Source organism: Procambarus clarkii, chromosome 60, assembly GCF_040958095.1.
Source record: "Procambarus clarkii isolate CNS0578487 chromosome 60, FALCON_Pclarkii_2.0, whole genome shotgun sequence".
NCBI lineage: Eukaryota > Metazoa > Arthropoda > Malacostraca > Decapoda > Cambaridae > Procambarus > Procambarus clarkii.
In genome coordinates this window covers 10,354,647-10,382,559 of record NC_091209.1, presented here as the reverse complement: position 1 = coordinate 10,382,559, position 27,913 = coordinate 10,354,647, and the positions used below count along the sequence as shown (strand labels likewise).

General features: G+C 39.1%; 1 protein-coding gene across 4 annotated transcripts in view; it reads left to right on the top strand.

The window, feature by feature from the left end:
• Window positions 1-27,913, top strand: part of LOC123766899 (uncharacterized) — a 68,710-nt gene that overhangs the window by 2,278 nt on the left and 38,519 nt on the right. Inside the window, exon 3 of one of the 4 annotated variants that reach the window (XM_045756364.2) lies at window positions 18,396-18,512. The exons of the other annotated variants lie outside the window; for them this stretch is intronic. The gene's annotated coding sequence lies outside the window, so the exon portion shown is untranslated. The remainder of the gene's footprint in view (window positions 1-18,395; window positions 18,513-27,913) is intronic. 4 annotated transcript variants of the gene reach the window in all.

The window sequence follows — 27,913 nt, the reverse complement described above, 5'->3', positions numbered from 1 at the left end:
TCTACACTTGAAACTGTGTATGGAGTCAGCCTCCACCACATCACTTCCCAATGCATTCCATTTGTCAACCACTCTGACACTAAAAAAGTTCTTTCTAATATCTCTGTGGCTCATTTGGGCACTCAGTTTCCACCTGTGTCCCCAAGTGCGTGTGCCCCTTGTGTTAAACAGCCTGTCTTTATCAACCCTGTCGATTCCCTTGAGGATCTTGAATGTGGTGATCATGTCCCCCCTAACTTCTGTCTTCCAATGAAGTGAGGTTTAATTCCCGTAGTCTCTCCTCGTAGCTCATACCTCTCAGCTCGAGTACAAGTCTGGTGGCAAACCTTTGAACCTTTTCCATTTTAGTCTTATGCTTGACTAGATATGGACTCCATGCTAGTGCCGCATACTCCAGGATTGGTCTGACATATGTGGTATATAACGTTCTGAAAGATTCCTTGCACAAGTTTCTAAAGGCCGTTCTTATGTTAGCCAACCTGGCATATGCTGCTGCTGTTATCCTCTTGATATGAGCTTCAGGGGACAGGTCTGGCGTGATATCAACCCCCAGGTCTTTCTCTCTCTCGGACTCTTGAAGTATTTCATCTCCCAAGTGATACCTTGTATCTGGTCTCCTGCTTCCTACTCCTATCTTCATTACATTACATTTGCTTGGATTAAACTCTAACAGCCATTTGTTTGACCATTCCTGCAGCTTGTCCAGATCTTCTTGAAGCCTCAAGCTGTCCTCCTCTGTCTTAATCCTTCTCATAATTTTGGCGTCGTCAGCAAACATTGAGAGGAATGAGTCTATACCCTCTGGGAGATCATTTACGTATATCAGAAACAGGATAGGTCCAAGTACAGAGCCCTGTGGGACTCCACTGGTGACTTAACGCCAGTCTGAGGTCTCACCCCTCACTGTAACTCTCTGCTTCCTATTGTTTAGGTACTCCCTTATCCACTGGAGCACCCTACCAGTTACTCGTGCCTGTTTCTCCAGCTTATGCATCAACCTTTTATGGGGTACTGTGTCAAAGGCTTTCCGACAGTCCAAAAAAATGCAGTCCGCCCACCCTTCTCTTTCTTGTTTAATCTTTGTCACCTGATCGTAGAATTCTATCAATCCTGTAAGGCAAGATTTACCCTCCCTGAACCCATGTTGATTGGTTGTCACGAAGTCTCTTCGTAACAACTTCGAAGTGTGTGTGTGTGCGCTCACCTAATTGTGCTTGTGGGGTTGAGCTCTGGCTCTTTCGTAATATTATATAGTGTGTGGGTGGGTGGGTGTGTGAAAAAAAATTAGATGGCAGTTAGTAAAAGTTGATTGATTGACAGTTGAGAGGTGGGCCAAAAGCAGAGCTCAACCCCTGCAAGCACAACTAAGTGAATACATAAAAATTATCATCATGGGGGTGGGGGTTGCCTTCAATTTTGATTTGGCAGAGTTCTTGTAACTTTTTGTCTCGATACTCGAGATATGAATGCAACGGAAATGAAATGTGGTTAATATTGCACTGCAGCTGTAATAGAACCCCTTGTACAGTATGTTTTGAATACGTTGACGATTATTGCTCGTTAGTTCTTGATAAACTAATGCAATTGTTGATCTCTTCATGCGTAATTTCCTTGCTATAGAAGCTAATTATCAACTAATCTATGGTAAAATACACTACACTTTCATTTAATTAGTACTATACTTGAGAGAGACTGGGTCACTTCACGGCATAAATGATATATTTGGACAGTTTTCCTGCCTAAATTGACACATGAAACATGTTTAATATGCATGAAGCATTGTCTAGTTTATGCAAGACTGGTTGTCCAATTCAAAACTTGAAATAAGTTGAATATTTATGTAGTAAGTTGGATGGTCAAAACAGGCCAATGACCTCAGTCTCTTTTAGAATGTTTTATTTTCACTGGTGTTTAATATATGAAGAATACAGATGGCTGCTAGTTTCTCCTTAAGAAATGATGCTGCCTTACATAATTACTGAAGGTTAATGAGGCTGGTTACCAAGGCTAGTAATTGAATGATAAATTGTGGTTTTACAGGTTTGATATTGCACTGTTTGGTCTAAAGGTTATGTAGCCTATGAATTTAACTCAAAATCAAAGTACAGTAGTATGAAAACATGTCTAAATTTAAATTTGTTACTGCAAATAGACCTGCCCAACCTAACCTAATGTACTCACCTAGTTGTGTATCAACCCGAATGAAAGGCGTTTGCTGAAAACGTTTAATGTAATTATATATAGTACAGGCCATTAACATAAATTCATACTACATATCCATAACTGTCATGCTTCATTAGGACAGAAATCACTTTCTATAGCAGACAATTTGCATAGTCTTTTTATCATTGCTAACCTAACCCTGGTATACACAAGGAATGTGTGGAGCTTGTGTAGTATAGTTGTGGAAAGAAAGTTATGAAATATTGTCCATGATATTAGTATTTAATTGAAATGACATGAGCAGCATGTCTGTACTGGAAGGTAATTGTCATGTGACAATTTTCAATTTTAGAATTACAGTACAGTACTGTACTACTAAACATGAACACTCTTCAACCTAACTAAACCTGTCCTAAACCAACATAATGTTGTGCATGCAGCCTGAGAAAAGTAGGCAAAACCTCTACAGTATGCAAGTACTGTAGATGCTATGTTCTTGGCACCGTAGTAAGCTAATACAGTAATGTCAGTCGGTTAACATACGCAATTTGAAAACTTAAATTGTATACTGTACTATATAAATATTATGTTGAGGTCGGCAGCATTAAATTCTCACATGCTGTTATCTTTTACAATGAAAGTAATGTTTATTACTTAGGGAGGGGTGGGGGTGGGGGGTGCGCATGTGTGCGCGCACACAGATTAATGCATCCACAGGGATGTGTAATTACCTAAAGTGTAATTACCTAAGTGTAGTTACAGGATTAGAGCTATGCTCGTGGTGTCCCATCTTCCCAACACACCTTCATATAACGCTTTGAAATTACTGATGGTTTTGGCCTTCATAACCACCTCACTTAACTTGTTCCGGCCGTCTACCACTGTTTGCGAAAGTAAATTTTCTTATTTCTTTGGCAGCCTTGTTTACTTAGTTTGAATCTATAACATCTCTATCAATTTTATCAGTTTCTGTTAGTATTTTGTGCATAGTGATCATATCGCCTCTTTTTTTTTTATTTTTAAGTTTTGGCATATTTAATGCCTCTTAGCCTCTCCTCATAGCTCTTGTCTTCCAGTTCTGGCAGCCATTTAATTGCATGTCTTTGTACCTTTTCCATTTGATGTGCTTCTTTAAGATTGGGCACCATACAATCACTGCATATACCAGCTTTGGTTTAACAATAGTTGTGAACAATTTCTTTAGTATTTCACCATGTATGTACAATATTTAAAAGCAATTCTGAAGTTAGAAAGTGCAGCATAGGCTCCTTGCATGATCTTCTTTATGTGGTCCTCGGGGTGATAATTTTCTATCTAGAACCACCCCTAGATCTTTATCAGAATTCTTTAAAGATTTCTCGCATAATTTATAGGTTGTGTGGGAGCTTGTGTTCCCCTTTTCCATAACATGACATTTATTCATATTAAATTCCTTTTGCCAAGTGGTGTTCCATACACTTATTGTCCCGGTCTTCTTGAAGAACATGACAATACCTGGTTGATACCTGGTTGATGGGGTTCTGGGAGTTCTTCTACTCCCCAAGCCAAGGCTCGACTTGTGAGAGTCTGGTCCACCAGGTTGCTTGGTCTGGTTGCTTGGAGTGGCCCGCAGGGCCACATATCCACCACAGCCCGGCTGATCCGGAACTTCTCTTAGAAAACTGTCCAGTTTTCTCTTGAAGATGTCCACGGTTGTTCTGGCAATATTTCTTATACTGTACATAGTCGCTGGGAGGACGTTGAACAACCGCGGACCTCTGATGTTTATACAGTGCTCTCTGATTGTGCCTATTGCACCTCTGCTCTTCACTGGTTCAATCTTGCATTTTCTTCCATTTCGTTTATGGACTGAACTGAGAACTGTTCTGAACTGAATAGAACTGAACGGACTGAACTCTTAAGAACTGAACTGAACAATCACCTAAGTTTCTTATACATGTATTCCCTATTATGTATCATCAGTAAACATGTTTATACAATTCTGTGTTTCATCTGGTAGATCATTTATGTAGACAATGAACATAACTGGTGCCAAGAACTGAACCCTGTGGTACTCCACTCGTGGAATTTCTCCAGTCCGATACATTGTCTCTGATTACTGCCCACATTTTCCTCTCGGAAAATTTTTCATCCATGTTAAGCCTTCCTGTCACTCCAATATGTTCCAGTTACCAGAACAACCTCTTATGTGGAACTCTGTGAAAAGCCTGTTTTAGGTCCAGATAGATGCAGTGAACCCAACCATATCTTTTCTGTAAAATCTCTGTGGTTTATTCATAGAAACTGAGTAAATTTGCTACACAGGATTTTCCCGATCGAAAACCATACTGTCTGTTATTATATCGTTTTTCTCCAAGTGTTCTACCCATTTAGTTTTAATTATTTTTTATTAGTCTTGTCAATGATACAGATCTATAATTGAAGGGGTCTTCCCTGCTGCCACTTTTATAGATTGGAACTATGTTAGCCTTTTCCACATATCTGCTAGGACTGTGCACACATGAATGCATACACAGATATGTGTGTATGCATACATGAATGACTGCATGTACAGGTATGTGTGTATGCATACATGAATGCATACATAAATGACTGCATGTACATGTATGTGCACACACATTAAGGAGCTGAACCTCACCACATCCCTGGAAAACAGAAGAGTAAGGGGAGACATGATAACCACCTACAAAATTCTCAGGGGAATTGACAGGGTGGACAAAGACAACTTTTCAACACGGGTGGGACACGAACAAAGGGACACAGGTGGAAACTTAATACCCAGATGAGCCACAGACGTTAAAAAGAATTTTTTCAGTGTCAGAATAGTTAATAAATGGAATGCACTAGGCAGTGATGTGGTGGAGGCTGACTCCATATACAGTTTCAAATGTAGATATGATAGAGCCCAGTAGGCTCAGGAATCTGTACACCAGTTGATTGACAGTTGAGAGGCGGGACCAAAGAGATAAAGCTCAACCCCCCGCAAGCACAATTAGGTGAGTACATGAATGAATGCATGTATGCACATGTATGTGCACACATGGATGAATGCATGCACATGTATGTGCACACATGGATGAATGCATGCACATGTATGTGCACACACGGATGAATGCATGCACATGTATGTGCACACGGATGAATGCATGCACATGTATGTGCACACACGGATGAATGCATGCACATGTATGTGCACACACGGATGAATGCATGCACATGTATGTGCACACACGGATGAATGCATGCACATGTATGTGCACACACGGATGAATGCATGCACATGTATGTGCACACACGGATGAATGCATGCACATGTATGTGCACACACGGATGAATGCATGCACATGTATGTGCACACACGGATGAATGCATGCACATGTATGTGCACACACGGATGACTGCATGCATGCGTGCACAGGTATGTGCACGCATGCATGCATGTACAAGTATGAGCATACATATGAATGCAAATACAGTATGGGCATGTGCATACGAGGGATGCACTGGCTTGTACACACGTATGTTAGAGAGAAATACTGTATACATAGTAGACATAGGAAAAATAAATTGGTTAGAAAGGCGGGGTCCAAGAGCTAATAGCACGATTCTGCAGATACAAATAGTAAATACAAAAGTGAATGTGTGCACTGGCTTGTGTGCACAAGAGAATGTATGCACTGTCTGTACAGTATGTTTGTGTGTGTGCATTTTCTTATTAAGAGAAACTGTTGCTAAGGTTTGATAAATGGGTGAGAATAACAGGTAAGATGCTCCAGTGGATAAGGGAACTAAAAAGGAAAAAAAACAGGGAACAGAGTAACTGTGAGGAGGGATACCTCAGGGTGGCGAGATGTCACAAGTGGAGTCTCACAGGGATCTGGTAGCTGAGTGGACAGCGCACAGAACTCATAATCCTGTGGCCCGGGTTCGATTCCCGGCGCCAGCAGAGACACGGGCAGAGTTTTTCACCCTGATGCTCCTGTTACCTAGCAGTAAATAGGTACCTAGGAGTTACAGTTGTTACAGGACTGCTTCCTGGGGGGGGGGGGGAATGTGTGTGTGTGTGTGTGTGTGTGTGTGTGTGTGTGGAAAAAAATAGTAACAGTTGATTTATTGACAGTTGAGAGGTGGGCCAAAAAGCAGAGCTCAACCCCCGCAAGCACAACTAGGCGAGTAAAACTAGGTGAATACAGGGCTCTGTACTGTACTTGGACCCATCCTGTTTCCGATGTGAACTGTCCTCCAGAGAGTATAGACTCATTCTTCTGAATGTTTGCTGATGCAAAAATTAAGAAGAATCAAGTTAGATGAAGATAGAGACAACAGGACGACCTGGACACACTGAAGGAATGGTCTTGAAACTGGCTACTAAAATTTAACTGGCGTAAAATGATGAAACTAAGTGAAGGGAGCAGGAGGATAAACACAAGGTACCATCTGGGAGATGAAAACCTTAAAGAGTCGAGTAGAGAGAAAGATCTGGTGGTTGGTCTCGCCGTACCTTTCCCCAGCATGTGCATCATGAGGAATTGGTGACCACCGAGTTATTGATGTTTAATTGTATTGTAGAGCTGACTGAGTTGGAAACAGGATAAAGAGCACGAGAGTACAAAAGATGAGACTACTGAAGTTATGGCTTATATGAAAGATGTTCAATGGGAGACTGAAATGAAAAGAAAGTTTGCAAATGTATGCATATACCAGTAATTCCATCTATCATCATACTATCATGCAAGAGGAGCCACACATCTATGGATCATCCAATAAAATCAGCAGACTTCTAGATGTTACTACTGCTCGGCTTAGACTCGGTTACAAGTATCTCTGGGAATTGTTATTATCTGCTGATGTAGACCTGACCAAATGTAAACTATGTCAACAAAATTATTCGCACACCCTCCGTCACTATGTGATGGAGTGCGAAAAGATACATGAATTTAGAGACAATTCTATAACCCATGTTCCAGCGATGTGTAAATATTTCATTCAAAATGATTTGCTACCAGAAATTTTAGCCAAATATCCCCAGTTTGCTAACTATAGGTAGTAACTGAGTGATTGTAACCTATCCACCGCTGCCCACTGGATGGGGGGCGGTGTGCAGGACAAACATATAAATTTTGACACTAGCTCTCCACATATGTCAGTTGCTTAATTTAGAACCTGTACTTGAGGTCGATCTCGAACCCATTGTTGATGTGACGACTTATATTGAATTTTGTAACTAGCTCATCAAGATTGTAACTTGCTTAGCTAAATGAATTGTGGGGTTCAGTCCCTGAGCCCATTATGTGCCTCTGTAACCCTTTCCACTACCACCCACAAGATGGGTATGGGGTGCATAATAAATGAACTAAACTAACTAAAACGGTTATGATGGTTATGATTATAATAACTCATAACACAAGAAATGGAACAATTTGTACCTCTCAGGAGAGAAGTTGATGAAAGGAGGAGCACCACCACCATGTAGTTTAATGAAGGTAAGTTTGAGCTCCTGTGCCACGGAAAATGAAAATATAGGAACAGAGACCACGTATAAAATGCAGTCAAAGCACACTAGAACAAAAAAAAGCAATATAAATGATTTGGGGAATTTTAAAGAAAACAATATACCTGTATATCAAAGACTGGTTGGATAACAAGACTCTTTCAAATGAGATTCCATACTGATAATACTTTTCAGGACTCTAATGCTCTTTATGATGGAATATTGTTGTATGATAATGGCTCCATTGAAAGCTGACCTGGAGAATGTGCAAAGATCTTTTACTGATAGACTGCACTCAACAGAACATCTGAAGTACTGTATTGGGATTACATAAAATTGTTAAATCTGTATTCCTTTGAGCATAGTCAAGAGAAATACATACCCAACAAGTGACAAAATGTTAAGAGACTGGTTCCAATTCTTCATGCAGAAATGACAACACAAAACCTGGAGGCAGAGCTAGAAGTGCCCTGCCTCTAACTAATAAATAAAATAATAAATAACTGCAAAATAGTTGAGGTGCAATAAGTACAGTCAGAGAGAATTTATCATCGTGAAAGGCCCCAGACTTTTCAACTCGTTTCCTCTACACAGAGGGGAATAACTGGCCAAACTGTCACACTGTTCAAAAGGACTTGGTAAACACCTTCAGGGGCTTTATACAGTACCTGATCAACCAGGCTGTTAGCCTTATCTAGCAGCCTGGTTGATCAGACTGCCAACCACAGATACAGTGATCCTTGGAACCAATGAAAGGTATAGTTCAACAGACAGTGTGGGAAGGAAAATGGTACACAGAAAAATTATAGGAACATAGATACAGAGGCAAATAGAGGGGCTCTTAATAGGGCCAAAAATGAGTGCACTAGAATTAGCAGAACAGATGTTTAAAACTGACATTGCAGCAAAAACAAGAGCCAACCTAAGCTGTTGCATAACCATGAACAAATGGGGAAACGAACAGTACGAATGTGATCAGCCTGCAGTGATAGGGATGTGGTTATTTCATGCTAAATCATCACAAAAAATAAAGGTTTTTCCAACCTGACTATCCCAGATTTTCGTGAAATTTGGTTGATGGTAGAGAACATGAAGTAACTTGAATATGAAAAGTTTAGTGCTCAGTGATGCACGAGTCATACAGCAGGGTTGCAATGTGGAAAGAAATTGAAAATTTTTGCTAACAAGCTCAAAAAAAAAAAAGGTGTACCTTTGCTTCTAATTAGGGTAGAAGTTTAATACTGTGCTTGTTTTGAAGCTAAGGAAGCATTGTTTTAATTAAAAATAGTTTTACAATAAATATTTATTTTATTAATTTCAAGATGCCATGATGTGACCTTTGACCTTGAATCTATAAAAAAAAAACTATACATTTTTTGGGAGATTATTTTTTTTATATATATACTGTAGTTCGATGCATTTTCTCTTTGGTACAGGGTTTCATTTTGGGATGACGTTGGGAACAGGAGTTAAAAAGTCATGAAAGTAACATTCTTCACATTCAGTAAAATACTTTAGCACTTGTTTATGGAAATTACCGTATTGGAGAACAGTATAATATACGAGTATATAACTTTGAGGGAAAACTGTAATCATAACAAGTTAGTGCCTTCTGTCCAGAATTGTTGAGATTTGAGTGTGTAATTACCTAAGTGTAGTTACAGGATGAGAGCTACGCTTGTGGTGTCCCGTCTTCCCAGCACTCTGTCATATAACGCTTTGAAACTACTGACGGTCTTGGCCTCCACCACCTTCTCACCTAACTTGTTCCAACCGTCTACCACTCTGTTTGCGAAAGTGAATTTTCTTATATTTCTTCGGCATCTGTGTTTAGCTAGTTTAAATCTATGACCTGTTGTTCTTAAAGTTCCAGGTCTCTGGAAATCTTCCCTATCGATTTTATCAATTCCTGTCGCTATTTTGTATGTAGTGATTGTATCGCCTCTTTTTCTTCTGTCTTCTAGTTTTGGCATATTTAATGCCTCTAACCTCTCCTCGTAGCTCTTGCCCTTCAGTTCTGGGAGCCACTTAGTAGCATGTCTTTGCACCTTTTCCAGTTTGTTGATGTGCTTCTTAGCTTCTTAAGATATGGGCACCACACAACAGTTAACAGTGTGCAGCAGTTAATGTGTAAGCTCACCCAGTTCATTGACCATCCTTAGTGAGAACGCGTTGACCAGACTACTCACTAGAAAGAGAAGGGGTGACGACGTTTCGATCCGTCCTGGACCGTCGATTGTGAATGACTTGACAATCGACTTAAGAATGGTCCAGGACGGACCGAAACGTCGTCGTCCTTTCTCTTTCTAGTGTGTGGTCTGGGTCAACATACTTCAGCCACGTTATTGTGACTCATCGCCTGCTTAGTGAGAACTTGTTCAACTGGAATGTTCAATATGTCTGGCTGTGGAGGATACACATATGATGGGGATGGGCCATAAATAAGATGAAGGAAAATGAACACCTTTTTCTGTGACGGACCATTCAGATTCATGACACACCCGCCAGGCATTATTATAGATGGAAGTCACAAAACCTTTTGTTTCTAATGAAGTCAGTGTGTTATATGGTATATTTGTTTGCTGTACTTCCCTAGGCATTTAAAAAAATGTCTATTGATTGGTTCTTGTTCCTGGTATGAAAGCATGAAACATTAAAGTTTTAGGTACTGCACTGGCCTAGCTTCATGTCGTCTCTGTAGCAACTTCTCATTCTCCATTATTTGTTGTTGACACATCCAAAATTCATATTCTTTCTTCATCAACTGACATGCTTTGCCCTTCCACACTAACACAATCCCATTTTAATTTGTTTTTCTAACAGTTGTCACACCATTTGTTCACTATTCACATGTGGCAGTTTTTCTATCATCTGTGGTAGCACCTTCGTTAATTGTTTTCTACCACTGCTGCTATGCCCTTTAATATCAAATGGGCTGCAACTCCCGAGACCCTCTCTAGGTAAACACTGTATGTACGTCATATCCAATGTCACACACTGTACTACTTATCAAATTATCACTACTTACAGATGCATCTGTCCAGGTATACTGTACCAGTCCCTTGTATCACCTGTCTACACCACAGAAGCTCTAGCAAGACTGAGAAGCACTGATGCCAAATGAACATCTTCAAAAAGAGCTAAATTTGTCAACAATAGGAGTTAAAATACAAAACAAAAACAAACAAATAAAAAGTTGAAGCTTAGTCCAACTCTTAACACATCTGTCATTCACACATCAGTTTTTGTTCAGCTTCGATAATTGGGCAGATAATTTGATGATAAATGTTGTTTTAGATTCAGCTACTATAGAAACAAAAAGTTCCAAGTAGCACGGGCTATGGTGAGCCCATAGTGGACTTACCTGGCATAGGACTGTGGCTGTAACTTGAGATTATAAATCAGGAGCTAGATACAAACTGAAACAACTGGAGTTAGATGTACCAAAAAAAAAAGTTAATTGAAATTTAATTACATTATAATTGAAAAGGAGCAAAATTGGCAACCCTTACAAGTTCAGACACTATCAGACATCTAAACTTGCCTGAAAATGTTTGGTGCAAGAATTTTTAGCTACAACACAGCTATACAGTACAGTGTACTGTGTAATTTTTTTTAACTTTTTCAAAAAGCAATCCCCCAAAATTAAACTTATACCAGAGAGAATGCATTTAACTGTATAACATTATATTTTTACTTATGAAAAATTAAACATGCATTTCTTTAAATATTAAAAATCATGTTATCTTGAAATTTCAGAATTCAATACTTAATGTAAAAGTGATCTTAATGAGAACAATATTTCCTTTGCATCAAAATAAGAACAACATGAAAGTTCTATAACAATTAGCATTATTATTTTTTAAAGGAAAGTGATGTACGTATTTGTTACCTCATTAGCAACCTTGCATGATGAACATCATGTATCATTAAGGGTTAAAAATTTTTCTCTGTATGTTACTTCATGTACTCTAACATCTTACCAAATTTTATGTAAATCTGAGATGGCTGGGTTGAGATCTGTTTTGATTTGACATGGAATGTAATGCCCTGAGGAACACTCAAGAATGACAAAAGGTATGTGAAGAACACAGCAAGATGTTCCCTGAAGTCGACAAATAGGAACCAGATTGGTGTCCAAGGGAAAGTGGCAACAGAATGACTAGACAGCCAGGAACAACAACACTGGTAAACAAGACTTGACGTTAAATGTAGAAGAGGTAAAAAGATTCAAGGAGGAACGACCAGATATCAGCATGGCTTCTAAAGGAAGCTGCAGGGCTATTGAATTATCCCTAATTATAGTGTTCAACATTACACTTGACACAGAAGAACTACATGAAATCTGGGAAAAAAGGCAAACATAATTCCAATGCTGTACAGTATTTAAGAAAATGGACTGACATAAAGGACTAAACCATAGACCAGTGTCATTAATATGCATTGTATGTAAGATTCTTGAAAAAAGTTATCACAAAAAATGATTGGAAAACATTTGGGGGAGTAAATTTTGTCACATCATGGCTTTGGAGAGGGCAGGGGGGGGGGGATCATGCTTAACAAATATGATTTAATTCTATGACTGGACAACCAAAATAAGACAGCCATCACAGGGTTGAGTCTTAAGACCATCGCACTTCATAATTTATGTAATTAACCTCCCAGAGGGAGTGAGGTAGTACATGTTAATGTACTTGCAAATGGTGCAAAGTTAGAGAGAAAAGTCTGAAATTGAAGAAGAATGTGGAGTACTGCATAAAGACATTGACTAACTTCAGGAATTGTAAATGGCTGCTGGAATTCAGCCCATTTAAGTGCAAAATGAATGAAAATACAGATAAAATTGTATTTAGCTACAATATAAGGGAAGGCAATTACAAGAAACGAGAGAGAGACCTGGGAGTAGACATAATGCCAACACTAACACCAGAAGCTCATGTGAATAGGATAGCAGCAGCAAACATAAAAACATCATATAAGAATCTAAACAGTGAGACTTTCAAGCCCTTACACACACTGCCTGTGTGAAACCATTACGTGAGCATGCAACATCAGCATGGAACCCAGACCGTATGAAGCACAAAATTAATACCTTAAAGGTGTGCAACTACAGTAGTTGCACACAGTAGTAGTAGTTGCACATTCTGGTACAGTAGTACCAGAATTAAGAGGACTTTGCTATGTGGACAAATTGAGAGAACTTACTCACAACCTTAGAGGAGAGAAGAAATGCAGGGGGATATGATTGCTACATAAAAGATTCTGTGGGGAACAGAGAAATTGAACAAATAAAGCCTACTTAAATTTAAGAAGAGATTGGACAAGGGGGACATCAGTTTAAACTGGACTTGCAGTTGTCAAGAGATGTAAGGAAATTTCCATTCTCATTGAAGGAAGAGGTTGCTAAAGCCAAGTTACAGTCTCCGTGGTGTAGTGGTAAGACACTCGCCTGGCGTTCCGCGAGCGCTATGTCATGGGTTCGTATCCTGGCCGGGGAGGATTTACTGGGCGCAATTCCTTAACTGTAGCCTCTGTTTAACGCAACAGTAAAATGCGTACTTGGATGAAAAAACGATTCTTCGCGGCAGGGGATCGTATTCCAGGGACCTGCCCGAAACGCTATGCGTACTAGTGGCTGTACAAGAATGTAACAACTCTTGTATATATCTCAAAAAAAAAAAAAAAAAAAAAAAAAAAAGTCCATCCACAACTTCAAGAAAAAATATGCTAACTTTGTCTTGGGTTTAACTAGTTATGTACTCCAGGCTGGAGCTGCAGCCTCCAGCTACTGACTGGAGCTACTGACACAAGTGGTATACAAGGTCCTGAATGATTCCTTACACAGGTTTCTAAAGGCAGTTCTTGTGTTGGCAAATCTAGCATATGCCGCTGATGATATCCTTTTGATGTGGGCCTCGGGGACAGGTTCGGTGTGATTTTCTTTATTCCCCTCCTGCTGGGTCCTGGGTGAGTGTGTGTGTGTGTGTGTTTCCCTCCTGCTGGGTCTTGGCTGAGTATGTGTGTTGATGAATGTTACCCATTATAGAGGACAGGTATTGTTCACAACAAGCCCTTCTTTTGAGGGCCAGTTGATTGCTTTGTTAGGGGTGGGCACTGACTGCTCTAACTGCATCCCTCTGGTTTACATAAGGAACAATTTGTCCTTCAAAATAGTTTGTTCTTCAAAATTTTGAAATTTAAAACATTTAACTAATTAAGTGTCTGGGATGACACTTTTTTTCAATATGATCTTTAGGGCTCATTAGTGATTTTTTTGTGCTGTTTTTAATGAATGTGGAATTCCAGGGGTCACTGCCACTGCCTGGGGCAGTGTGTGTACACGTGCATGCTGTCTATAGCTACTGTAGAGTCTGTTGATGTTAGGGTGACATCAGTGGTTCCATGTTGGTTTCAAGCTCATGGAGTCCATTAGTGTTATCAACCTTCAGTGTGTTTAAGGGATCATGGAAAAAATCATTGTCCTGAATATTTCACAGTACTGTACTATACTGTGTTTATCAGAATGTTCTGTCTTCCTTATGCAAGGACCCAATACTAGGAGAGGTTTTTAAGTTCTGTGCTGCCACTTTCCCTTTGTCTCCTGGGTTTTGAGAGATTTTTGATTAGCTCAGTGGCTGCCGTTTCATCACATGATCTTGCTTGTTCTTGTGAAAGAGTGGAACACATTAGTATCTTATTTGTTTTCTGTACATAATTAGACAGTGCTGCCCTCATTCCGATATGCTTTTTGTTCTGCATAACAATTTTTAGTGCTCCATGCTTTGCAGCCTTGTGTATAATTTCAGATTTAATTCTGTGAGTGTATTCAGCCTTGGCACAAACTGTGGCTGTGTTTATTGCTGAGCAAACATCTGTTGAAAACAGTTACATCAGCATTATATACCTGGAAGTGATGCAACAATTTTGTGTACATAAAATGTTGTAATTTCCTCTTTAAATGGATCACCACTTGATATCAGCAACTGAAATTTTGTTTTGAACAATTTCATGCCTTTGATTAAAACTATAAGGTAAAGCACGAAGACCATAATTGTAAACGTGTCGGCAAACTTCTCGCCAGCAATCGAAGGTTGCTTTCTTTCCAATCCCAGTTACTAGATCACAATTCTGCCTAAACAGTTTAAACACTGTTGCACCTAAGTCTGTAAACATAGAGTTGCCTACTTGAAACTTCAATACTGTACTAAGATTGTCACTTTCAGCAGTGAACTTCAAATTGTTTTTTCCATTTGCATGCAAATGTTGTGAACAGTGTTAGTCTGTGTCATACTCCTGTCCATGCTTGCAACTCTAGTGTCATGCTCAAGTTTCTCTAATCAATCTTAACATATCCTGATCATTGAGAGCCTTCATGTTCCTTTTACTTCCTTTAGTATTACTACCTCTAGTACCACACACTTTTTCTAGTGGAAATTAGTGAAAGTTGGAGAGGGTACGAACAAGCTTCTTGTTCACAAGTGAGACAAAAATATACCTAGTGAGGAATGTGAAAATTGTATGCATCCACCACTCATCACCTACCTGTTGTCTACCTTTTTCCTACCTGTTGTTGTTTCCAGGGATCAACATCCTTGTGGCCCAGTCTTTGACCAGGTCTCCTTGTTAGTGGTCTGGTCAGCCAGGCTGTTGGATGCAGCTGGTTACAGCCTGATGTATCCCAGTCTTTGACCAGGCCTCCTTGTTAGTGGTCTGGTCAACCAGGCTGTTGGATGCAGCTGGTTACAGCCCGATGTATGAATCACAGCCTGGGTGATCAGGTATCCTTTGGAAGTGTTTATCAAGTTCTCTCTCTTGAACATTGCGAGGGGTCGGTTAGTTATGCCTCTTGTGTGTAGAGGGGAGAGTGTTGAAAGGTGTTGGGCCTTGATGTTATAAAATTCTCTCGGCATTCCCATTGCACCTCTGCTTCTCGACAAGCTATTCTGCACATCCTGCCATGCGTCCTGGTCTCAAGTGATGTTATTTCCGTATACGAATTTGGAACCAGTCCCTCTTAATATTTTCCCAAGTCTAAATTATTATTTATCTTGCCTGTGCTTACTGCGAGGCTTAACATTAAATGAACACACAACAATGCCAGTTTTAATTTATGCCAGTCATGATATTGTATACTGTACTTTTACTTGAGAATTAATATTTATAAGTGGCCAGAATGTGTGTAGGCTTATATTAATTCAAATAAGCATCATCATGGTGAGAGTTCATGATTAAGCAGGGCAGACTTCAATTTGGTGGCTATTAGCTGGAAAATTGAAGATAGGAACAGGATTATTACACTTTTATTACAATTTGTAATATATATGCAAATACTCTACTGTATTATAATAATGACTTTATGGTGAGTGTGTCTTGAACAAGAAAAAAGTGCACAGTACATACGGCTCAAAATATAAAGTAAACCATTTCGAAGCTTATACTGGTACGTATTAGTCTACTTTACTCGGCCTATTACCACGTACAAAACATAACATAACCTACTTAGAAATTGTTGAGAGGGTTTGATATAGGGAGGCCTGGTTGAGGACTGGGCCGTGGGGACGCTATGCGCTGAAACCATCCCAAGGTAACCTCTCAAGGTAGGCATTTCTAATATGTACAGTATTTCATGGTACCACTTGGAGGTGTCACATCACAACACATTTGAGTGTGTCCATCACATGGCACCATTTACACAAGTGAAACTGAGTACCCAAATGAGCCCCACACACATTTAAAATAATAATTTTTTTAGTGTCAGAGTAGTTTACAAATGGAAATCACTAGTGATAGTATTGTGGATGCTGACTCTATACAACATTTCAAATGTCGATATGATAGAGCCCAATCGAATCAGGAACCTGTACACCAGTTGACTGATAGTAGAGAGGTGGGACTAAAGAGCACGAAGCAATTCATTCAGTGAAAAAATGCAGCCAAAATTTATGCCCTGTTTTCTCCACTTTTTTTTTTTTTTGTAAAAGTACTGTAATGATATACAGTACAATACTTGTTCAGTATCCATGTCTACGTGAAAAAAATTGATTTTCGTTGTTTGATTGAAAAAAAAACTCGCAAACAAAAATTGACCTTGTGTACTTATTGCCAGTTTAAAAGTGATCCCAAGGCATGGAATATCTTCATAAAATACAAGTACTGTATCTATAAACACTTTGTGTTGAGCTTGCTTTAGGTGAAAAATAGAACCAAAAGTACCTTTTCAGTTTTCATTTCTATAAAAACATGAACCATAATTTTATCGTATACATTACTTTATGACTAAGAAGCTTGACATATGCTGTATAATACAGTATATTGTTATAAGACTAAAAATACGAGAATAAAGTTAGACAAAATAAACCTTGTACTGTAAATCACTGCCAGCGTATATAATTTTTTTTTACAATGATCCTGAAGACCACTTGGAAGTTGAGAGGTACAATTTTAGAGAAATATTTTTAATGGTTAAAAAAGTTTAATGGAAAAATTTTCATAATGTACTTTGAAATGTTGGATATTAGGATTTTGTGTTGAAGCAATTCATAAAGGTTTTTATTCTCACCTGATTACCATTGTACCTACAAATACTATACTATATTTATGTGTGTGTCTGGATTACCTGTGGATGATTTTAAGAGTACTCTTTTTCTCAGCTTGGCCTGGGCCCAGTCTTTACTGGCAATTACCCATTTTAAAGGTTTTTTTTTCTATATAGCTTGCAAGCTCACATAGTTATCACAGTCAGGCTGATAATACAGTATACTGTATCTATTATATACATAATTATTTCCATTCCATTTATATTTTTTTGTGCTTCTGTATAATGATCTGTGCTTGATTTTATATGCACATTTTGGCCATGTTGATCTTAGATGGTATTACAAAAGTTTATCTGAATAATATATATATATAATTCTCCATGAATGGATTCAGTAATGTTAAAATGGCACTTTCATAGATGATGCTGGCTAGGCAATTGCATACACATATACTCTTGCTTTTAATTCATAATTCAGAATTATTATTAACTTTTTCATCAGACTTGGTTCTCTTAAAATGGAAACCTTATTGAATAGGACATCTCGGTCAAAAGATACTACAGTATCTGGATACAGCAATACGATTTCATCTTCACGAAACTCGGCATTAGGTACTTAGTTAACTACCCAATAGAAGAAAGTTTTTTCCTTTAATCTGTGTTTAACAAATCATTCTTTTTCCGAAGTTCCTGGTAGAAAGAGTACCAGCCAACATTTTTTTTATCCCAAAATTCCCACTTTCATAAAATGCTTAGGATTCCACGGGAAAAAATATGCCCAACCTAGAGTATAGGGTATTCCTTTCTCAATAAGGCTGGGCTAAATATCTATCAGTAGAACTACCTTGAACATCAAGATATAGTTTATTAATTCTTTGTAGATACTGCTGCTTGACAAGTTTGAAAGTTACTTTACTTTAAATTAAAACTTATCCCTTAAAAACAATAACAAATAATTTTTTTATAGTGCTTTTTGAAATCCCTGAAATAGGAATTGGTTTAATTACTTCTATTGTTAGTAATTGTGGGGTAGGAAACCCGAGGGTTTGCATTTGTCGTCGTATCTTGGTGTAGTTAAACGTTGGCCAATTATCATTTTTGTGTTATTTTTACTGCAGTAAATCTCACATTTTACATCACTTCAGTGAGAAATGAAGAAGAGTACTTACCTGTCACTGATCTCAAGAGTTTTTCCTACTCTTGTAGCTTGGTTTGAGGCCAGTCTTCTCTGGTGACTACATGATCAACCAGGCTATTGCTTCTTGCAGGCTACATGTCCACCACAACTCTACTGATCTGTAGTGAAGACTAAATAAAAATGATGTAAGTTCACTAATTAACACAACCTGTTTGCTCTTGATTCTAGATGGCATTAAAACGTTAGTGGTTGAAAATGATTTTGCCAAATGTTTATGAAATGTCAATATGTTAACAAGATGTTAATGAGAAAATTGTGGTGACCAATGTTACTGTGTGTACCAAGTGTCTTGACACCCTGGTCGCCAGTATACAGACAGTGAGACACATTGCCTTGTTGGCAGTTTCGAGAGTTCTACTCTCTGGTGATTACCTGATCTGTGAAGTTATTCGTCCCATTTGTGGGGAAATTTTGTCAGTACTGTACTGTATAACCATTTATATTATGGTCTATGTTATAGCTTCCTTCATTTCAGTACTATTGGGTTATACTCCTAGAATAACACTGTACTTAACCTGGTTTGCATTCATTTGGACCCATTGTTGTCCAGGAGAACACTGGCACCCCTAAGGTGTTTTATGTTGGTACCAAGCTCCCTCTATATTTAGTTGTTCATTTTCGGGGAACCATTGATTATCAGCTATTAGCAGTCCCTGTGGTGTAGTGGTAAGATACTCGCCTGGCATTTCGCAAACACTTTGGCCTGGGGTTTGTATCCTGGCCGGGGAGGATTTACTGGGTGCCAATCCTTAACTGTAGCCTCTGTTTACCCAACAGTTAAATGGGTACCTGGTTGTTAAACGATTTGGCCTGGGTCATATTTCGGGAATATTAGGATTGAGGACTTGCCCAAAATGCTGTTTGTGCTAGTGGCTATACAAGAATGTAAGAACCCTTGTACAGTATATATAAATATATATAATTTTTATTTTTTTATTTTATATGATACTACTAGTCATAGTAGCAGGCTGTTGGTACTCTTCGGTGATGCTTTCATATAATTTGGCACTTTTTCTCTCTCTCCATCCCCCTGCATCCTGACACCAAGTTTGGTGGCTTGTTCTTTGGGAACTACTAATCGTTAAGATCTGATATCATGCACAAGGTAGTGTGATTACTCTCTCTGTAATGTACAAGGTAGCTAGGTCTGTCTGGCATGCTGGTGGCAATTTTCATTGATCTGAAGATGCTATACAGTATTATACTTTTTATTTTACACAGTATTGTACTGCAATTCTACTAGGTTGGTTATTTTAAAACAATGAGGAGGGCAAATAAAATTTCACAGGGAACAAGGGAGATTATTAATATCAACAACGAACCTAGATATGATACAGAATTAATTCAACTGGGGAAAATATCTATCAAGCAGTGGGAAGGATATTTTCATATCACAAATGGCTTTAAATAAGCACATACGTTAAACTTCTTACATCTTAACAGCTAGAACTTGTGCCACAAGAGGATTAACAGGTTACAAATGAAATCACAGGTTAGTACGTAAGCATTTACAGAATACAAGAATATTCCTTCAGTATATTCCCCAGCAATTTCTTCCTATACGTATACAAATTTGCACCCTTCTTGCTACATGCCATCTTCAAACTTTCTCATTTGAGTTCTGATTAGATGAATACAGAGGCTCTGCCTCTAAAAAGAACTACTCATGAGCTCTTTACAAACCACCATAAACCTATACCTTATACCTAGTAACCTGTCTGACAGCAAATTAATGAAACACACAAATGATCCTTGAACTGTGCATGTCAAACCTCTCCTAATCTATTAATGGTAGACATTTTAAGTGAATATGCCTTGATTAGGGCTATAATCAGATCCTAGTTTACTGGTTCCATTACCACTGTACTGTACTGTTACCCCTACCAGTTCTACACTCAGAGAAAATGAATGTTATAAAATGTTCTTCAGAATGTTCTAAACTTAAATCCTATACAGTACAGTACTTTAACTGTTAAGATTCCTACATCCACAGAGGCTCAAAAGACTATTACACTTTACAGTATAATTAAGCATATTAGCAAACTTGCAATCTTGATGATAGTGTAGCTTCCCTTTGTGTGGAATGTTTTCTTCTTGTTCAAGACTGTTCACAGTTTTGAGTACAGTATTTACAATTAAACATATAGAGGAGCAACTCAATTCTTTGACATAGTTAACAAAAATGAGGGGAAAATAACAAATTAAAGAAATATTTATTACATTTTTACTTTCAGAAGTTATAACATTATATGGTAGACACAGGAAAAATTTCAACAGACGAGGAGTTACAATAACGTGGCTGAAATATGTTGATCAAACCACACACTAGAAAGTGAAGGGACGACAACGTTTTGGTCCATCCTGGAACATTCTCAAGTTGATTGCGAGAATGGTCCAGGATGGACTGAAACATCGTCGTCCCTTCACTTTCTAGTGTGTGGTTCGATCAACAAAATTTCAAAAATTTTTTGTGACATGATAATAGTCTGGTGTGTTCAGTCTTAATCAGATTAAGTTTTTGCAAGTCCCCCAACTTACAAACTGGATTCTTTCTGAAAAGGTGTTCATAAGTTGGCAGTTCATAATTCAGAACCAGATTTCCCCACATGTGCTATGTTGTAAGTTCCCTGACCCCAAAAAATTAACATGGTCTAAATTTGAGGGAATAATACATATAATAAACCTAGTTTTTTATTTCTCTCTCTACCTTGAATGATGGAGTTTAACTGCTTATTCTGATTGTATTTTTTGATGAGTGAAGAAAGAGGTTTGATTTTCAGATGAGGAAAGAGGTAGTACAGCAGACGGTGATTCATGGGGTGGCAGAGATGGGCTACAGCTTTCTTTGTTTAATTTAAAAGCCATTGATGCTTGAACTAATTCAAACATCCTGGTAATAAATTTCCTTTGATTCACCATTTTCTTTAGTTGAGAATGTTCTGACATGCTACACAAACATTTTATTTTCTAAGCCATCTCGCTTCTCAACTAACTCTGAAGCAATAAATAGCAGTACAGTATCATCATTACCCCTATTTTCCACTTTTCATGGTGTGTGAATACACAAGCACAAGAAATAGACCATATATAAAATATTAACTCTACCCAGGTTGACACATCCTCCTTCAGTTTGTACTCGCCTAGTTGTGCTTGCAGGGGTTAAGCTCCGACTCTTTGGTCCCGCCTCTCAATTGTCAATCAACTGGTGTACAGATTCTTGAGTCTACTGGGCTCTATCATATCTACATTTAAAACTGTGTATGGAGTCAGCCTCCTCCACATCACTGCCTAATGCATTCCATCTGTTCTCTTCCAAGTGTGGAAAGTGACACTTGTCCACTTGCATTGAAAAACTTCCCTATACTGCAGTAGTTGACAATTGTATCAAAAGATATATGGGCACTATAGGGGCCAAAACCATGGTATGAAGTTTAATGGGCAAAATTGCTGGTCTGAGCCCATCTAGGCACCAACAGTTCTGCAGAATATTTCTTCAGTGAATAGTCTATACTACAATTGAACAGTCGAACAGTTGTGTTGGAGGCTTTACTACCCATGTTTTATGGTGTTTCACCAGGATAAATATGCAGTATTTATAATACAATAATGGCACCTGGAATTTCGTAAACCGTCATTAAACCTATTTAATATTCATCTTCAGTACAATACAGTCCAGCATTAGAGGGTGTAGACCTGTGTAGGCAGATGGCCATTTGTGTTTGCTTGTAATTACCTAAGTGTAGTTACAGGATGAGAGTTATGCTTGTGGTGTCCTCTCTTCCCAGTACAGTACTCATTATCATATAACACTTTGAGACTACTGACAGTTTTGGCCTCCTCCACCTTCTCGCCTAAATTGTTTCAACCATCTACCACTGTTTGTGAAAGTGAATTTTATCGTATTTCTTCGGCAGCTTTGTTTAGTTAGTTTAAAACTATGACCTTGTTTTTGAAGTTACAGTATACTCGGGAATTCTCCCCTATCGGTTTTCTCGATTCTCGTTACTATTTTGTACGTAGTGATCATATGACCTCTCTTTTTCTTTTGTCTTCTAGTTTTGGCACATATAATGCCTCTAACCTCACCTCATAGCCCTTGTCCTTTAGTTCTGGCAGTCATTTAGTTGCATGTCTTTGTACCTTTTTCAGTTTATTGACGTAATTCTTAAGATATGGGCATACTTCTGTGCTGCTTCTCGTACAACCGCTGCATATTCCAGCTTTGGTCTAACAAAAGTCGTGACCGTTGACCAGACCACACTAGAAGGCGAAGGGACGACGACGTTTCGACTTGAGAATGGTCCAGGATGGACCGAAACGTCGTCGTCCCTTCACCTTCTAGTGTGTGGTCTGGTCAATATACTTTAGCCACGTTATTGTGACTCATCGCCTGCAAAAGTCGTGACCAATTTCTTTAGTATTTCACCATTCATGAATTTAAAAGCAATTCTGAAATTGGAAAGTAGCATACGCTCCTTGCACGATGTTCTATATGTGGTCCTTGAGGGATAGCTTTCTATCTAGAAAACCACCCCTAGATCTTTATCACAATTTTTTAAAAATTTCTCACATAATTTATAGGTTGTGCGATCTGTTCTATTCCACATTCCATAACATGGCATTTATTCACATTAAATACCACTTGCCAAGTGGTGCTCCATCCAACTATTTTCTCCAGGTCTTCTTGAAAGGCATGACAATCATGTAAGTTTCTAATCTTCCCTAGTATCTTGGCATCATCAGCAAACATGTTCATTTAATTCTATGTTCCATCTGGTAGGTCATTTATGTAGACAATGAACATTACCAATGCAATAAATGTCATGTTATGGAATGTGGAATTTTAGAAAATAGACCACATACAACTTATAAATTATGGGGGAAAGGAATTAAAGAACTCTATTAAAGAACGAGATCTAGGGGGTGGCTTTAGATAATAAACTGGCACCAGAGGAACACACGAAGAATATTGTGCATGGAGCGTATGCGACCCCTTAAGCTCGTCATGAGATGATTTCAGGGCTTAGCGTCCCTGCGGGCCAGTCCTCGACCAAGCCTCCTTTTTTGTTGCACCCTCCCATCCCAGGAAGCAGCCTGTAGCAGCTGTCTAACTCCTCCCAGGTACCTATTCACTGCTAGGTAACAGGGGCATCAGGGTGAACGAAATTCTGCCCACTTGTTTCCGCCTCCACCGGGTATCGAACCCGGAACCTCGGGACTACGAATCCGAGGCGCTGTCCACTCAGCTGTCAGGTCCCTTTACAAATTGACTCGCTTTTAACCCTTTGACAATGGTTATCATCAACTGTTGATTCACAGGGTAATGAGGTAATCATATGAAGATTCATCAAATTATTGTTTGGGTTTTACATGTATTATGCAAATATGGATATAAAAGCTGGATGTAAATAAAGAAAAACAAATGATTAAACAATCATTGAAACATCAGAGAATAAATCAGGAAGTGTCAGCCAAGTTGAGCACCAGGCATTAACAAGTGCCAGATGCAGACTTGGAGTGCCTCCACTCAGTGAAACTATATATATTCACTTATTATTGTGTTTTTCTTATTCTACATACAAATTAATAATTCTATAATTTTTTTTTTTTTTTTTTTTTTTGTGCATAGGTGGGTATAATCATTTTTCTCCATGGCTGTTGTCCGAGGGTTAACTCCATGGGTGGTGAAATATTAAAGAAACTGTTCATGACTCGAGACCAAAATTGGAATATGCAGTAGTTGTGTGGTGCCCATATGTCAAGAAGCACATCAATAAACTGGAGAAGGTGCAAAGGCCTGCTACAAAATGGCTTCCGGAACTGAAAACAAGAGTTCGCAAAAAGGCTAAAGGAGCTAAGTGTGCCAAAGCTAGAAAATATACGAAAAAGAGGTGATAGTATCCAGGACTACTAAATAAATATGAAACTCGCTAAACACTGTGTATCTAATCAACCCAACAACGTAACATAATCATCAGGACAACCTTAATTACTAGGCACTGTATGTTCCCTGCTATGTCTGGTTATTTATAGTAGCTATGAAGATCAAATATATTGCCAGAGCAAGTTGTGTAATCTTCGGGGAAACAGCCTTGTACCTGTGTGCCTTTGAGTCAATCATGGGGGAATCTTGAACTAGATAACTGGCATAGTTATTAACTAGGGCATAACTGGCAAACCCCTCACAGTGTTCAAGAGAGAACTGGATAAGCACCTCCAAAGGATACCTGATCAACCAGGCTGTGACTCATACGTCAGGCTGCGAGCAGCCGCGTCTAACAGCCTGGTTGATCAGTCCAGCAACCAGGAGGCCTGGTCAACGACCGGGCCGCGGGGACACTAAGCCCCGGAAGCACCTCAAGGTAGCCTCAAGGTAGATACAACGAACAGTCCATTAAATTGAGGGGTTTAGGTTCTACCATTCATAAGCAATCTAGAAAAGTCTTTTTACAGAGACATATGTATATATATATGTATATATATAATATGACAGTTTAAATTATTTTAATAGCAAGGGACAGTGACATGCAAAGTATAATGGATTACAGCCTCAAGGTATTCATAATTATAAGTCGCATATACAAAGTGAATTATCATGACTTGTAAATTAAGTTCACTTTAAAGTTAATCGATCAGACGAGTGTTCATAAAGAACACAGCTTGTTCATGCAGAACATCCTATAAACTTGACACTGGATTAGCACATTAGCACTTCTCAGTGCTGTCTTGGCTGTTACTACCACCATTTTGGGGACAGGAGTCCTAACCAGGTAATCAGGAACATGTACATGCATAAAGCATAAATATGTATCTATAAAAGAATGTCCTATCCATTTGTCCAAGGTTGGAGGTCAGATGTTGCTTAGGGCTAGCCTCATCCAACTTTTCAGGATGCCACATAGGGGGTATGGGACTGTTGTAAGCCATTGGTGGACCCCCCCCCCCCCCCCTTTCCTCTAAACCCTCAAAGGGTCGGCTTCTATTCCAACCACTCGAGCTGGACGGCTTACAGTGACAGTCGAGTGACAGATTTCAGTAGAGTGGCGGTCTCACTTCGTTTAGGTCGGCATTCAATCCCAACTGTCAAAGTGATTTGTCACCATTCCTTTCCCCCCGTCCAATCCCGAGTCCCTATCATAATCCCTTCTAAGTGCTAGACAGCATAGTCAAAATGACTTTGTGCTTTTCCCTGATAATTACCTTATTTTCTATTCCGAACCCCAGCTCCTCCTAAGTGGAAATGTTTTTTTTTCTACATTTGAATTTTTTTAGGGCTGTTCATAGTATAATATCCGATGTACACAAAACCAGTTCTTTTAACTACAGTATATATTGTTAACATTGCATCAACTTAACAATTGTAAAAGTAACATTGTAGTTATGCACAAAGAAATCACATTAATGTTATGTATCAATGAGAAAATCAGTAGGAACTGTGAGGAGGATTCGAACCTATGCTCTGGGCACTCCCAAGCAAATGCATTGGACAATTATACCACGACATAGTGAAGAGAAATATTTGAAAAGAAGCATTGGGGTAGAATTCCTAGACTATAAAGCCAGAAAGCATGAGGGCATTGTGTGCTTTTTCTTAATGACAGCAGAAAGCATGTCTACTGGTTTGGCATGGTGAGTGACTTCACAATGTGTTAATATTATGATTGTGACATTGTCTTGACCTAATACACAACTTTGGTCTCTTGACCGGGAGACAAGAAATGTGCACCTTGACAGTTGGCTCGTGTTGTTCCTTCAAGCGGCACGAAGCTGCCCCTCTAGAATAAACAGTTTTCCCTTAGTGCCTTAAAGTGCGAAACTACTGTATCTATGGGCCTTTTTCTCCAGTAGGCAAGCTTAGCTGAATACTTGAACCTCCCATGGCATCTTTTTTGAAGTGGAGGTCGTGTGTATTCGCCTAGTTGTGCTTGTGGGGGTTTAGCTCTGCTCTTTCGGTCCGCCTCTCAACTGTCAATCAACTGTTATTAACTAATTTATTTTTTCCCATACACACCCTTAGGAAGCAGTCCATAACCACTGTCTAACTCCCAGGGGAATTAGACAGCATATCTATTTACTGCTTAGGTATATTTTGAGTTATCTTGAGATGATTTCGGGGCTTAGTGTCCCCGCGGCCCGGTCCTTGACCAGGCCTCCACCCCCAGGAAGCAACCTGTGACAGCTGACTAACTTCCAGGTACCTATTTACTGCTAGGTAACAGAGGCATCAGGGTGAAAGAAACTCTGCCCAATGTTTCTCGCCGGCGCCCGGGATCGAACCTGGGACCACAGGATCACGTGTCCAGTGTTCTGTACGCTCAGGTACCTCCCACAGGAGGAACACAGGGGCATCAGGGTGAAAGAAACTTTTCCCATTTTTGTTTCTCGCTGGCACCTGGAATGTGTGGATGTTTGGGCGGGTATGTAGATGGGCGAGTGATTTAGACGGGATTTTGCAGCAACATATGCAAATTCTGGTACAGTACTGTATTAACCTTGATAACTATTCTGAAAAAAAGTCGACAGTTTACACTTGGCCTAAGACCAGTGATGACTGTACAGCATGGGTTAGGCACATGATGACAACAACTGCACATGGATATGTTTGTAGGAGGGACTTGACATTGCGTTAGACCTAGGTTAGGTTTTGTAATCAAATCACCTCTGATATACAGTACAGTGGAACCTCGAGTAACAAGCGGTTCCAATTACAAGCTTTTCGGGTAACGATAAAGCCGCTCGCAGAAAATATGTCTCGACTGACGAGCTTTCGCTCGATTAACGAGCGTTCATTAACGAGCGTTCCCCGCTGGTTCTCGGACACCTCCGACGACAGTTTTGTTGTTGTTTTGCGAGACGAGTTTTCCACATGACGAGCTTGGTGCAGGAACGAATTAAACTCGTTAATCGATGCGTCACTGTACAATGTGTCTTAGAACTTAGTAGGCACATTTGTATAACTAAAAATGTGCTGCCCCCTTACTCTAATAGCTAGAAATAGGTCAGTTAAATATACTATACATGCGTAAGGTCAAATAAAAAGAAAAGTTTCCAGTGCCTTATTGACATTATTTAGTGTTGACCCCATTTTGTTTTGTTTTTTGCTAGACAGACAAATGTTTGTATACTGTGTGTAATTTGTTATAGTCTATACTCATTTTCAGTGGCATAAACTTATTACACTGCGGTACTCCCTACTGCGGTACTCCCTACAGTACCATTTAGTTATTGTATTACATGTGTGCTGGCTTGGGGATTACCTCTCGTGGGTAACTATCTTACCTTTGTGATGATTTCGTGGCTCAACATACCTGCGGTCCAGTCCCCGATCCGGCCTCCAATGATCAAAATGCTTTTAGTTATTGATATGTACCCTTTGCAGTACCTGTATTCAGTCCAAATTTCCTTACACATTTACAGAATACAGGGCATTACGATCAAAGCTGGTAAATGTGCTCCCTAGATACGGGACAACATTTGTGGTGTAAAGGAAGTACTTGTTTTCTAGGGGTAAGATGGTCATTCAACT